Genomic DNA, 15639 nt, shown 5'->3' on the forward strand with positions numbered 1-15639 from the left:
GACCAACCTTGTGAGATGTGTGAACCTAGCTTGGCACCTTTTGAGCCTTTCCCTTTTCTTGGAAGAAACATGAACAATTATGACCTCTCTTTATCCCTTCACCCATTACTTTCATGAAGTATGGTTTGTTTGAATAGCCAACTTAGGCCAAAAGCCTAAGTTAGGGGTGTGGTGAAAGAGAATGGAAGTCAAGAAGTCTAATAAACTCCCTCTTGATTTTGGATTGTTTTGAAAAATATGGAACAACTTCAGGTAAAAAAAAAAAGGAAAGAAAGGAACGAAAAGAAAAAAACTGAAAAATAGCAAAAAAAATGTGAATTAAAGTGTGTGAACATATGAAAAATGGGGTATCCAGTGATTCATGTCTAGTTGAATAATGGGGTGGATTTTGAACATGTTTGAATGTGAAGGAGAAGGATAAAGGGTGATTTTCAGGCCATACTTCATGAAGGTAGAAACCACTAAACCGAAATGACCATAGCTTTACACTCAGCCCCGTTACAAGCCTTGAAAAGACCTTTGTGATCTTGAGTGAGCTGAAACGAATATTGATTGGAAAATAAGGGCAAACCTATTGGTGGAGTCATGCATGTGTTCATCTTTGTGAGTGTGAGAGTTGCATGTGATTCCAGGATTTTAAATTGTTGAAGAATTTTGTGTGAATATGGAATCATCTTTGTTGTGAGGGAATTTGAGTACCTTTGTTGAAGTTTGAACTTGCATTTGAAGAAAGTATTGTCAACTTGAGTATCTTTGATAATGGTAAGTCATAATTTGTATATTTGAGTTCACAATTGGGCATTGTATGTGTAGTTTGAACTTTTTGTGTGCACCCATGTTGAGTCTTATGCAGCACTACTTGAGACATCCTTATTGAACTGCTGATCTTGAATTTTACTTGAGGACAAGCAAAAGTTTAAGTTGGGGGTGTTGATGAGTTTGAGATTTGGACTCATTTAGGGATTTGTTTTGATAGTTTTAGTATCCTCAAATGCCTAATTTATTCTATAAACTGATATTAAATCCTTGTTTTTTAGGGATGTGAGCGAAGGAGCAAGCTAAGGACACTAACAGGCAAAAAGAAGCATAACAAGCTGAAGAAATGAAGAAAGGTGATACTGGTGATCGCCAAGACCACTCAGCGACTCGCCGAGTGGCTCTTCAGCCCGCCTAAAGTTCTAGTGTACCAGCACTGAGATGTAGAGATGCATAATATTTTTTCTCGATTAGAGATTGATCACTTGCCCAGAACAGGATCAGACCATGCTCCAATGTTATTGACTTGCGCAGATGGAGGTGCCAATAAGAAGAAACCTTTCAGGTTCTTGAATTTCTGGACTGAACATGAATCCTTTAAAGAAATGGTTAGATTGAACTGGGATTCTCATAGTTCATTAGAGGAGGAGATCGCTATAATTAAAGAAAAATTGTTTGATGAAGACGCGTCTAGTGAAAATAGGATTGCCATACAAAGAGCAAACGTTGAATATAGTAGATATCTACATTTTGAAGAGCTTTTTAGGCAACAAAAAGTTGGATATGATTGGTTTGAAAATGGAGATAGGAATACCAGATTCTTCCACAATCTAGTGAAAGGAAGAAGACAGAAAAGCAGAGTAAATAGAATTGAGAATTCACATGGTGATTGGTTAGAGGAAGAAGGGGCTATTGCTAATGAAGTAGTAGAGTATTTCGATAAACAGTTTCAGCAGGAAGGGGATGCTACTAGTTTTCCGTTATTGTCTTACATCTCTAAAGCAGTTTCTGAGGAAGAGAATACAACTTTGTGTGCTTTCCCAGTTTTAGAAGATGTGAAAAAAGTAGTCTTTAAGGTAAGCATAGACAGTGCCAGCGGCCCTGATAGATTAACAAGTAGATTTTTTCAGGAGTGCTGGGATATAGTTTGTGGAAACATTGTAAGAATGGTACAAGATTTTGTTTTGCTGGTAATACCTTTCCAAAATCCATTACACTTACTAATTTGGTTCTCATACCAAAGAAGGAACATGTACATACCTTCTGTAATATGGGACCTATTAGTTTGAGTAACTTTGTTAACAAGATTCTGTCTAGGATTATTCATGATAGGCTGGAAGACATGTTACCTAAATTGATTTCTTCTAATTAGTCGTGCTTTATTAAAGGAAGAAGTATTATTAAAAATGTACTATTAGCTCAAGAGTTGGTAACTGACATTACTAAAAGAGGAAAGCTTGCTAATGTTGTCATTAAGTTAGACATGGCTAAAGCAAATAATAGATTGTCTTGGTTTTTTCTGATGAAGGTCTTGATGAAGATGGGTTTTGACTCAAGATTTGTAGATATGATATGGAGACTTATTGCTAACAATTACTACTCATTCCTTATTAACGGTCAATCATATGGTTTCTTTCATTCTTCAAGGGGTGTGAAGCAAGGAGACCCTCTCTCTCCGACCCTATTTATTATATCTGTTGAGGTTATGTATAGAGGTCTTAATTTTTTATTTGATTATCCTCTATATGTGGGCTATGGTTTGCCTAAATGGAGTAAAAATTTAAATCATTTAGCTTATGCAGATGACACCATTATATTTTCATCATGTAATGAGTACTCTTTAGGAATAATAATGAATATCTTACAGGAATATGAGCATCAATCTGGCCAAAAGGTGAACAAACATAAGAGTTTCTTTTATTTGCATCAAAATGTAGCATCGAGAATTCAAACATTAGTGGACCAGTGTGTTGGGATGAATAAGGGTTCCTTTCCTATGAAATATCTGAGTTTCCTATCACCCACACAAGAAACAGAAAGGAATACTATGTTGAGAGAGTTAAAGGTAAACTACAAACATGTAGAGGAAGGATGTTATCCTTTGGTTGTAAAGAGATTCTAATATCTAGTGTTTTACAAATCACTCCTATATATGTATTATCCGCTATCACTCCTCCTAAATGTGTGATTAAGGAACTACATAGGATCTTTGCTAAAAAAAATTGGAGTAATAAAGAATCTGGCAAGAGTAGACATTGAGCTAAATGGATCAAAGTTTGTCTACCAAAGCCAGAAGGGGGCTTGGTTTCACATAATAATTTGAAGTTTCTCAGGCCTTATATGCTAAATTGTGTAAGAAATTTAGTGCACAAAACAATTTGTGGTCCAACTTCTTTTGGAACAAATATTGCAAGAAACAAATTCCATCTCTCGTGTAATGGAAAGGAGGCTCACAAATCTGGAAACATATGCTTGAAAATAGAAATTTTATAGAACAAAATTTGTGGTGAGAACCTAGGGGTGGAACTTCTTCCATTTGGAATGATAATTGATCCAGTCTTGGGTCTTTGCACTTACAACGAGTAGACACCCCAACATGTCACCTCATGAGGATATACAGGAACTATTTAATGAGGAAGGTTGGGATTTTGATGCTCTTTAGAATGTTGTTCCTGAACACGTGGTGGATCATATCAGTCATCATATGAGGTATGTGCAGTTATCAGAGGTAGCATACAAACCTTGGTGGACCAAATCTAGTACTGGAGATTTTAGTGTAAAGAGTGTTTGGGAAATGTTAAGGTAAAGGAAGAATGTTAATGAAGATTTGAAATCTTTATGGATGTAGGGTTTACCTTTCAAGTTCTCATTTTTAGCTTGGAGGATTTGGCAAGGTAAAGTTCATGTGGCTAACTTAATGCATGCTTGGAATCCTAATATCTCTCAGATTTCTAGATGTTGTAACATTCCTAAGAATGAGACTATTAATCATTTGTTCTTGAGAGGAGAGATTGGAACAAGAATATGGTCTTATTACTCTAGAGCTTCCGGAATAATTGGGTCCATGATTAATATGAAACAGATGGTGAGATGGTGAGAAGATGGTGGTCTACTGATAGTAACTATAGGATAAAAATAGTCTTTCAGGCTTTTCCTATAGTTATAATGTGGTTTTTGTGGAAAAGGAGAAATACTATACTTCATAGTGGAACTTATTATGTTATAAAAGTTATCTGGGAGATTAATTACACTATGCTGAATTTCATTAAGTTCAGATGTAAGGGTAACTTTGCTTTGAATAATTGTCCTCTAATTGTGTAGTATCTGAAAGGATATAAGGTAGTTTATAACTTCAAAATGGTTAAATGGGTTCCTCCTCCCATAAATTGGCTTAAAGGTAATATTGATGTTGCTTCTAAGCGCAACCCTGGGCCTAGTTCAGCTACTTTTTGTATTAGGGATCATGAAGGAAATCTAATTGTAGCTAAAGGAATCAGAATTCGAGAGACCACCAATTGATTGCAGAAGCCATAGACATAAGGGAATGTTTGGTGTTCTGTAGAGACAATATGTTGTCTTAGATTATTATTGAGGTTGATTCCCTGGCAATGGTACATATTCTAGAGGGACAGTGGAAAATTCCAGGGAGTGTGGCTTTGGAAGTCAGCACCATTGAGAATTTGAGGGGAACTGTGTCAGCAAGAGTACAACATTCCCTCAGGGTAGGAAATATTCTTGCTGATTATTTTGCTAACTTAGTTTTTTCTTTTGCAGATAATTATCAGCTTAATTCTATACAAGAAGTTCCTAGTGACGGCAGGCAGATTATATACATGGATAAAAGTGTACTCCTACTATCATAAGATTTTTAGCAGAATCACAATAATTCTTGATATATTACTTGATGCCGACTAATTTTTTTGAAAGATATAGAAAAATGTAAAGTACGGTATTTAGTGACTACAATAATATCTGAAAGAAATTTCGTTATGGCTTATGTGTTTCACACCTGATGAGAGCGTTGAAGGGCCCAAGGAACACCTAACCAAGACAATATTACTGATACTAGGTGCTTGTTTTAATATCTATTTCTTTCGAATAAGCAAAGAGATTACATGGTATCATAATTTTCAAGGTCTTTTCAAGGTTGTCCTCTAAAATTGTGATTTATTTTTTAGACTAAAATTTAGATAGTGATATTAATTTGTTTTTGAGATTCAACCCATCAAATTTTAGTTTAGGAGATTTATTCATAATTTTGGTGTTGATTGTAGATTGATTTGATCCATCAATGCAAAGAGAGGAACTAATAGATCTAATGGAATTTGATAAGTTCTTACCTGATGCAAGATTCCCAATGCCATATGCTTAGCTAACACTCATAGATCTTGGAACTCTGATCCTAGAAGAGTTATTTCACACTTAGTTAGAAGTGATGATAGAAGTTCACTTGCAAGTCGCTAGAGGTGCACTCTGTGAGGGTTGGATGATGGTAACAACTAAGATGGTGCTCTCTTTGGAGATTCGAAAAATGACTGTCATCTCTCCCATTCTATAACTCCATGGAACTCTATGGCAGCTGCTTCCAAAAGAGTCATTGCAGATGATTTAGAGTGTGACCTTTCCACTTCTTTGTTTATTTGGTCTTCTATTTCTTATTACTATATTTATTTTCTTGACCAGATTATGGGCCAGATCTTTGTAGAAACATTTATTTTAGTTTATAATAAAAAGGGTCTATGACCCTACTTCAACTAAAAAATATGTTGACAACTTTCAACTAGAGAAATCAGATCATTCCTGGACTCTAGGATCAACATTACAATTTGTGGGCTTTTGAGAATTTATTTCAGAATCCATACCTGCCTATAAGTGTTGTGAATTTTGGTCCTTAGAATCCTTAGGACTCTGAGGTGATCTAGGACTGTAAACATTATTACTATTTCCTTGATCTGTGTTGTACTATTGTGTGTGTTGTATCTGTTGATTCTGATGGTCTAAATTAATTTTGTAGGATAAATTGTTTCCTTATGACATCCATTTTGGGCCATTGAAAAATTTACCAATGAGGGTAAATTTTCACCTTTTAGCTAAATATACGATGAAATCCTCTTTTCTGACACAATAACAGGGTAGCCCTTATTGATAGTAATCTTTGGAAGACTGATGTCTATAGGAATAATTTTTTGGGCTTCTTGGGCTCGTAGTTTAGTAACCATAGAGTGAGGGATATTAGGAAGGGGAGGTTTTGGGATCACAACTGGTTTTTGTTTAGTTTGAGTGGGCTATTTTTATGCTGGATCAGTGGTCGCATTGTTGTTTTTTGTGCTCTCCTTTACAAGTATGATATTGTTGGGTCTGAAGGTTTTGAAATTGCTAGAAATTTTGGGAGGAGTGTTGTTAGGGACATAAGGTTTACGAGTGGAGTTATTAGGCTCAATGGTATAATTTTGTTTGGTGTTGCCATTCCTATTAGGACCTTGCTGATGTTGTTCTATGACCATCTCTTTACCCTTACCACCATCAATACCATGATCACCCTCTTTATTATTTAACATATTAGTAGGACCATAATTATCAACATTCTTAATTGATTGACTATTAGAGGACTAAGTATTAGGATACTCACCTGTAGGATCCTTACATCGAATATGAGTGCGCATATCCAGACTATCATTTGCAATTTTCTCCAAATCGCCATCTCTAGAATTGGAGATTGGCACGATGGAATGACTTGATTCTTTTAGCATAGCTAGATTAAAGTGTGCTATTTCCTCTTCAGTTGTTGGAGTCACTCGAATTGCACTAGAAATAACCTAAGAATAATTTCTTGAATCCTACAACAGTGTTCATTTGAAATCGCTCCCCTGCCCTCCGTATTGTTACTCGATTTCTCATTGTTGTATGATGAATTCGAGGAAGATTTTTGTTGGATTGTCTTCACCTCTTTTGAGCACCCTTCATGGTCTATATCCAATGGTTGTAGATTCACTGTCGGTGGCTCAGATTCCATCTCGATAGTATATGTCTGTTAAGAAATTCTAGAGAGAAAATTTAGAGAGGACTTTTTTTGACATTTTATATCTCTCTTGATACTCTAATAAATGTATTTCAAAAATCAAGACACATACTTAATATTCTAGTCCATGAACTAACAAGTAAAAAAATTGTCTTTTCAACATATATTACTGAAGCTCAATAACATTAGTCATATCTAAAACCAAATGAAAGATAATACATAGCTAATGTCGACCTGGTCCCTTTCCCCTTTTTTGTTAATTGAGAAAAAATTTATATATTTTATTCAAAAGGTTATGATATGAGCAGGAAACTAACTTTCTTTGAACTATAAATTTTTCTGATGTGCATATTTAAATGTTTGTGGTAACAAGTGGTTGATACAACAGAAAATGGACAAATTGAAGTTCTACTCTTCAGTTGCAGCCACATTTTTCCATCCTGAACTATCTAATGTCTACATGTTTATGTCTCGAGAATGGTGTAGTCACTACAATAATTGATGATTTCTTTTGTTTTAGAGGTTATAGAAGACCTGGAAAACGTATTTGCTTAAGTAGTAGAGGCTTTTCATTCATATTATTTTTTCTTAATATTATTTACCTAGAAAATATTTATGTTCCTTATTTGTTAGAGATGTTAATCTATTTCTAATATTCATGTTGAGTTGTCTTTAATAACATGCATCTCTTTTGTCAAGTGGCTGACATTGATTTTATTTTTGTTAAAAAATTGTTATACATGTTTGCAATGACCACAAACAATGTCGAGTTTATGTGTGTTGTGAATAGACACTATCTTACTAGTATTACTTTTATTCATGGGTTGATGTTTCAACTTTGAATGTCAAGGGAATTTCGAACCCTCTAAACCACTAAGTGAACTTGTAAACTTAAAAGAATATCATCAATATATTGTGTAATTTTTTATCAAGTGATTCTAGTGAACTCTCTCACTACCCTATAGATCTGCAGTCGAGCGTAGCCAAATATTATTTTTTTATTTAGCTATAAAAAAATCGTGGTAAATGATTAAGTTATTTAACTACAAAATTTAAATTGTCACTATTTAAACATTGTATATTTTGTGACAAAATTTTGTTTTTACTAGGTCGCAGGTTAATTAAAGACAATAAAATAATTGTCACTAATTGCTTATATTATTAGAAACAAAAACTAAGGTCACTATTGAATATAAAATTTTGTGGCTAGAGCTTAAAATATTCAACTACGAACTCTATTTTGTCGCTATTGCAACAACTTATATTTTGTGATGAAATCTTTTCGTGTAAAAAATTGTAACTAATTTTATGACAAATAACAATTTGTCACAAATTGGATACATTATTAGTGACAAACTAATGTATCATTGATGAATTAAAATTTGTCACTAGTTGTACTTAATAAATGGCCCCAAATTATTTTTTGGTGGGATACTTTAGTGGACAAATCTTTGCTACGAAATTGTATGTTTCGTCACTAAAGGTATGTTGCACATACATTTAAATACGAAATGTATTTTTTGTCACAAAAGCTGAATAATTAGTGACGAATTTGACGTCATATCTAATAATTTCGTAGCTAAACAATTTTAGTTATCTATTAGTTAGTTTAATTTAAATTACATACTACTTAATTACTTAATCATGTTAAATACAAATTACTTAATTATTTTTAGTTATTTGTTATTTACTTTGTTATTTTTAGCTATTAGTATTTATTTAGTTTTACTGTGTTATTTTCAAAGTTGGTTATTTTAATGCTTATAATAAATATTAGCTCACTAATAACTTTTGAAATTAAGAAATAAAAATTGTCTTACTAATATATTGCAGTCTCTACATAACTAAACTTTGCATAACTAATACCTATATAACTAATACATGTATAGCTAAACCTTGCATAGCTAATACATGCATAACTAAACCCTGCATAACTAATACATGTATAACTAAATCCTGCATAACTAATACATGTATAAATAAACCCTACATAACTAATATATGTATAACTAATACCTACATAACTAATACCCGCATTACTAATACCTGCATAACTCTATCCAGCTACCAAACGCCCCTTATTCCCCGGAAGTGGCGCCAAAGTTTGATACGCCCAAATTACACCTCCCTACAGAAATATAAACGGTCGTTGCCAAATAAAGAACCTAACAAAGTCTAGGATCAATCCCACGAGTAATATGGTCTAGACTTAGGATAATTCGCAGTTATTTGTACTTTGAATCAGGTTTACTTCTGTAAAAAGGAGGTATTAGTAAATAAAATAATATTTGATTGATTTGTAGTAACAAGTAAATTGGATTCATTGTTTGTAGTATCAATATGAGAATGAAACTAGGGCACAAGTGTTCCCCACAAGCTGTTAACACAATAATCCTAATAATGGTAAATATTTCCTAGTGTTAACATGCAATGTTGGTAAATTAGGTATCTCCTAAATGATTGGTTGTCCAAGTAGGGAATTTTACCACACAACTTGGTCGGTCTACGGGTGTATGCTTTACTAACGCTTACCCTTAATCCAGATTAGCCCTCTCAATAGGTAGGTCAAGCTATAAGATAGTGGATTATCACGCTAAATCTTTGTTGTTTAATCTCTTTCTCATTAATTACTTCCATGGTTGGGTAAGTACGAATTAGGCAAGTTTTAACGTTGTGCATCGTTAAAAGAATTCAAAAACGAAGAGATTAAAAATACATGCACAAACAGTAGTTCAAAATTACTTAATTATTAGTTTTACATTCTTAATTACTCATGGTTACCACAACCCTAGTTGTGGATTTATTTGTTCATTCTTGAGTTATCACAATTCATAATAGAGTTGAAAATATAAATCATGAACTTACAAGTAGAACAAATGAAATCTGAAATCTTGAATTGAAGAATAAACACAAATATCATAAACCAAATTTCAAGAATTAAATGTCGAAAGTGTTCAAAAAAATAATTCTCAATGCCAAAATAAAGTATAATGAAAGTTCTAACAACCCAAAAACAAAATTAACTACTAATATTTATAGAAAATAAATCCTAACCAGGTAGGAAAATGAAGCTTGAGGAAATTTGGTTTTGGTAGTGTTGTCCACGAGTGGTCAGTTACGGCTCGTCATACGAATGAAGGCTCGTAGGTGCCATCATCACTCAAGAGTTGGTCAAATTCATGTGGGTGTCATCATTGGGCCTTACCTATGGCTCGTGGTTCTAAGGATGACCCTTCCTGTCCGATCGTCATTCATGGACTAGAACTCATCTTCTTTAAAGTCATCCTTGACTCATCATCGACAACTCGTCAAAGGACTTACGGACTGTTAGTCGCTTCGTCGTTTCATACTTAGTCCATGCTCCTCATCCTATCACCCACACCAATCACCTTTGGCTCTTCAAAGGAATGAAAACTCATAGGTAGGCTCATCTGTTACCAAATCACTATTGTGTCAGGTACTTTTAACACCACAACTCGAAAATCTATTTCCTGCAAAATTAGATTAAAACACCATCATATCTAATAAAAAATGCCTAAGACTTATGTCAAACTTCAAGTTTAATAAATAAAAAATATTGTAAACTCACGATACATCAAACATCAATAGAGTGGTTGAGATGTAAACCATACACTACGTACAAGGTCTCAAAGAAAAGCAACAAAATTAATAAAAGTCTTCATTATCTTGCCCTCGAAGTATAAGGATTCATCAATCAAATAGTAAACTAGAAATTCAAGCTAGACACGAGCGGGAGAAGGGCATCAAATCCTATATTATAAAACAATATAGTCACAAGTATGCATTAGCACATGGAATGTACTAAGTAAGAGAGAAATGCATAAAAACATGAACATGAGAATTTTGGGACTTCAAACATGATATGAATGATCAAGCTAAAACATAGTGAAAAACCTTTAAACAAGAATCATAAATCATGAACAAAGTCAATGCATACTTAAAAACATAATGAAAACCTTTCATAAAATATTGTTAATTTTTGTGGCATATTGACAACTAACCGACATAGACCATATGAGGTATATATGGAATCCGGTGTCTTTCTTCCATACAGAAAAGATATGTTATATTTTCCAAGGTAAGGACCATAAACTTCTAGCTTAGATAGATCCACTAACTATGTCTTTCTAAGACAAATCCTATGGGTGCATGTAGGTAGGGACAAGGATAATTTGAGAGGAAAAAGGAGACTCGATTCTTGGAACCCTAGCATTCTTCTTTGAGCTTGAGAGAATTTTGAGAGTGGTAAACTTGGATAGGACTTGGGGATTTGAGAGAATGAGAGGGTTTGGGTAGATTTAGGAATTGGAAATCAGATAGGTCCAAATTGACATAGTATAGGGGTAAATTGGCTAAGAGAAGAACAAAACATCTTTCATTAAAAATTGTCGAACAACCCTATGGTTTAGACCTATGGATCGTACTGGTCAACCGTAGGCCAAGTTACTAGGATATAAACATTTGGCCAACTTTCCATAAACCCTTCTATAGACCGTCGACATTTCTACGCTCCATAGACTTATCCGTAGTCCTCAAATTTGAGTTCAAAATTTTACCAAGTCTGAATACACTCTACATGGCACTTACTATCGCTCGTAGACCATTCTATGACCCTTCCTGGTTAATCATAGATACAACTTCAGAAACTTGAATCTCTTAAATCTTAACTCAGTTCTTACGTTCTCCATCTACGACCCATAGATGATTTTACAAACTGTAGATGAGTCTCGTGGACCTGAGGCAATAGCAAAAATGAGAACTTTCCTTTTCATTTCGACTTTCCAATTTCTGAGGTGTTACCATTTACTAAGTTGATGAACTAATATGTTTGTGATATCATAAAGTGTGAGCTACAAAAGCATGATTAAATTTTTTTGGTTGATTCTAGTGTGGGTGGATAAATCTGTAGGTTTTAATGGTGATTTTATGGGGAAAATTCTATAGAGTTGTTTGAGGAAAAACAAAGAGCTTAGTGTTGAGTCGTGATTTGGGGCATATTTATATGCCTAATTACTATGATTTACCTGCATAGAGTTTGTGCTCGAGAGTAATCTTTATACTATTGACTAATGCTAGATGAATATTGTGATGATTGCACACTAACTTACTTGATTAGCAAATGCAGGTGTTTTTGAAGAAGTATGATAGGAAAGGAGCTGGAAATGACCTCATAGGAGGCTAGAAGAAAGGACCACCGCGCAAACCCGGGTTTAAGATTGTACTGGCATGCCGCCCCAACCTAAAAAGCTGAGATCTAGTGCTGGCACACTGCAATCACCCAATGCCACTTTGGGGATTACTCCAGGGCTACCAGGCGCACTGTCGTCGAATTCGCCAACGAATTTTCAGCCATTTTAGGACACCGAATCCAATTAGGAGAAGGGATTATTTTCCTAAACTCAATAAATATAATCATGGGCTTCTTTTGTAGGGTTACTACTTGTTTTCAACTGCAAGAGCAAGGGAAAACAATTCACCTTAGGTTTCAATTTTCCACTATTTCTTTAGTCTTGAATTACATGATTACAATATTGTTTATGTTTTTGAGTATTATGAGTGGCTAAAAGTCTTTGCTCTAAGATTGTAGCTGATGAGTCTGAGATTTTGACTCATTTAGGGCTTTTTTTATTAGTTTTAGTGTCCTCAAATGTCTAATTTATGCTCCGAACTAATGTTAAAATGTTGATTTGTAGCAAAGAAGGCAAAAGGAGCAAGGCAAGGACATTATCGGGCAAAAAGAAGCGAAAAAGCTGAAAAAGCTGAATGAAGGAGATCGTGGTGATCGCTAAGACCACTCGACGTTTCGTCGAGTGTCTCTTTAGCTCACCTAAAGTTCCAGCCTTCCACCCCTGGAGAGAAGCCAAATTGAGCCATCGAGTGGCTCTTTAGCTCACCTAAACTTCCAGACTGCCAGCCCTTGGGAGAAGCCAAATTGGGAATGGATTTTGACATTTGGCGAACCACCGAACGGATCAGCGACACTAACTGGGATCGCCTAAAGTCACAGAACCCTGAGGATCAAAGGTCAAGGCAAATCGACAATAGAATGGAGAAAAAGGCGCATTGACGACTTGGTCGGCAATGCTCGACCTACTTTGCCTAACGGTCCTGAAGGCCAAAATTTGTGAAACTATAAATTGAATTTTAAAAATAGTTTTTAGAGATTTCCAAAAGTTTTGAGGTTTTCTCTGAGATTTTGAAGTTTTCCTGAGTTTTCCATTATAAAACTTATAGCTTTAGAGACTTCATTTTGAAGAATTGTCATTTGGGTTTTTGAATTAAGTTGATTTGAAGCATTGTAGAGATTCGGTAAACATTACCCAGTTCATGGCTAACATAATTGGTAATTGTTTCTTCATTTTTATGATGTGTGGCTAAAACCCCAATTCTTAGGGTGTGACCATGTGATTATAGGCTTAATTAGCTTATGGGTATTGTTATTTATTCATTTAAATGTTTAATTGAAGTGGTTTAATCAATAGATGTGTATTAATCTATGAATTGTAGTTGCAAATGCAATTCTAATTTAGTGTTATGGGCTTGCTTGAGAAAGAGGTTTTAGAACCAAGGTTTTCGATTGATGGTTGTAGTTATTGGGTTTCTGTGGGTTCAGCTTGAGAGAGTGAACTCTAAACTTGATTCTACCTATATAGCTCGAGAGAGTAGATAAATTAAGGTTTTGGGTTGTTTATATTGTTGAGCTTGTCGAGGTTCGAGAGAACTCGCTTAAATCGTAATAGTTGTCCGAGAGAAAGCTATTGAATCTATAGTCTAGCCTACCTACTGAGATTTAGCAATTGTTAGTAAATTTCAATTACCCATAGAGCAAAATTAGCCTATAATCGATCACATACCTGAGAATTTCTCTCTACTTATTATTTTCCCCTGTTGTCGAAATTGTTTTAGTTGCTAATTGGCAAATCAATTCCCCCATCTAACATGTGTGTCACCCTTTCGATTTATCTAAATGTTTTTGATAATTTCTATTCCTACAATCGATTTGATCACTTTTATAACTTCATAACTGAATTTGAACTTGTAGCGCTCCCTGTGGATCGACCCCAACTCATTTTTTGGGTTTTATACTAGATTACGATCGTCTACACCTAGTATTGGATGAGGTGTAGTTGAAAGTTTATCAAAAATGGCACCGCTGCCGGGGAGTGGTGTTTAGAATTCTTTTATTTAAGTTTAGATTGTGATCTTCTTGTGTTGTAGTTTAATCGACTTACTTTGTTTTGTGTTTGTGTTGGCTATGTTTGAACAGAGGATGAGATGAGTGTGAACGGAAGTAACGCTACCCAACTGGGCCATCAAGATGACATTGGAAATATGAATGATGTTAATGAATCAATTGGGTGGTGTTGGTGTTATACGTCTACCTCATGTTGAGGGGAATGTTGTCTTCCACTTGACTAGCACAATTTTGCAACTCTTGCAAATTAAATGATTATATGGAGGGCTAGCTCATGAGGATCCCCATGAGCATATTCGGAATTTTGTAGACGTATGTGGTCCATTCTCATTCAAGAACATCTCTCAAGAATAAGTCTGTCTCCGGTTGTTCCCTTTTTCTTTTATGGGGAAGCTACCAAGTGGTTAGCTGATCTACCGAGAAACTCCATCACTATTTGTGATGAACTTACCGTGGAATTCTTTGTAAGGTTCTTTCCTCTTTCAAGGATGATGGCATTAAGAGACAATATTTAGGGCTTAAAACATTTTGGAAGGTGAACCAATCTATGAGACGTGGCTGAGATTTGAGAAGTTGTTACATTAATGTCCGACTCACGGACTTCCAAACAACATTTTGCTACAACACTTTTATATGAGTCTTGACTCGGTGAACAAAGGTGTTGCTTATCAACTTGTTCCAGGGGATATAATGCAACAGCCTTTCAAAATCGCATCTAATCTCCTCGATAGGATGTCCAAAATTAACAGAGCATGGTACACTCAAAAGGACCAGGTGTCTCCTCTAACCTGTAGGATGACAAAACAGTAGATCGAGAAGGTCAATGAGCGAGACCAACATATGGCCAAAATGATGACCCAACTGGATATTTTGTCAAAGAATGTGATGGGTAGTGGGTTGAAAAGTGTAATGTTGTTGGTGTGTGTGGAATAAACCCTAAGGAGGCACGCTTTGAGTCTCTATATAATGAGGAAGTGAATTTTCTTGCCAGTCAAGGATGTGGTTTCCGTCTGAGCTATCCAAGGCCAGGTGGGAATCCAGGTTGGAATTGAGAAAGGGATGATGGATGGAGAGACTGTGACAGAGAATAGCTTGATTGTGGGACTAATTGGAAGGAACAGGATGGTGACAAGGACAAATACGTTCCACCCCATGAACGGCAAAAACCAAAGGAGCAAAGGGCTGACCTGGAGAATTTTCACAAGAAAGACATGTTTGCTCGCATTCTCAATAAAGTGGAAGGGTCGGACAAGGTTTTGAAAGAAATGAAAGAGGATGTCTCCACACTCAATTGAATGGTCACCTCGCACTCAAAATCCATCAAATAATTGGAAACACAAATGGGTCAAATCTCATCTCATGTGAACCCAAGGCCAAAAGGGGATCTACCAAGTGATACCTTGGTCAACCCAAAAAATAAACCTTGAAAGGCGTATCCACGCTGTGCCACGACGCTAAATAAGGCGCTTCTTGGGAGGCAACCTAAGATTTAATGTTTTTATTACTGTTGTTTGAATAATGGGTGTTAAATATGTAGGTTGAAAAGTTGAAATTTTGGGAAAAGAGCAATTAGGAGAGCCAAAGATCAAGTCGGCAAATCACCGAACTAGTCGGCGAGCCTGACTTAGATCACCATTGGAACTACCTA

This window comes from Solanum verrucosum, unplaced genomic scaffold, assembly GCF_900185275.1.
Source record: "Solanum verrucosum unplaced genomic scaffold, falcon-dt-bn FXZP01000078.1, whole genome shotgun sequence".
NCBI classification, from domain to species: Eukaryota; Viridiplantae; Streptophyta; class Magnoliopsida; order Solanales; family Solanaceae; genus Solanum; species Solanum verrucosum.